This window comes from Thunnus maccoyii, chromosome 20 (genome assembly GCF_910596095.1).
Source record: "Thunnus maccoyii chromosome 20, fThuMac1.1, whole genome shotgun sequence".
NCBI classification, from domain to species: Eukaryota; Metazoa; Chordata; class Actinopteri; order Scombriformes; family Scombridae; genus Thunnus; species Thunnus maccoyii.
The window spans coordinates 15,628,187-15,628,551 of NC_056552.1; positions in this window are offsets into that span (position 1 = coordinate 15,628,187).

The window sequence follows — 365 nt, forward strand, 5'->3', positions numbered from 1 at the left end:
GTCATGGATGCCAGAAAGCTTTTTTTTTTTTTTTTTTTCCTTTTGAATTTGTACACGTCAACGCAAATATTTCTCCTCATCTCAGCTGCATTTCAGAACAGAGTCTCTCGTCTTTACAAACATTCTGTGTATTCATACTCGGTTTAAATCATCTCGCAGTCATCAAATTAAAAAAAAAAAAAAAATTGATGGCACGACATCCCTTTAAGAACCCCTTAAAGGCATTGGTGACGTTCCAAGCAACTTGTTTTTGTGTTTTTTTTTTTTCATACACTTAATACAAAAAATATCAACAAAACATCAACAAATATCAGTTGTAAATCAATAAAAAGTGTTTTTCAGTCTCCAGCAGGCCGGAGACTAAA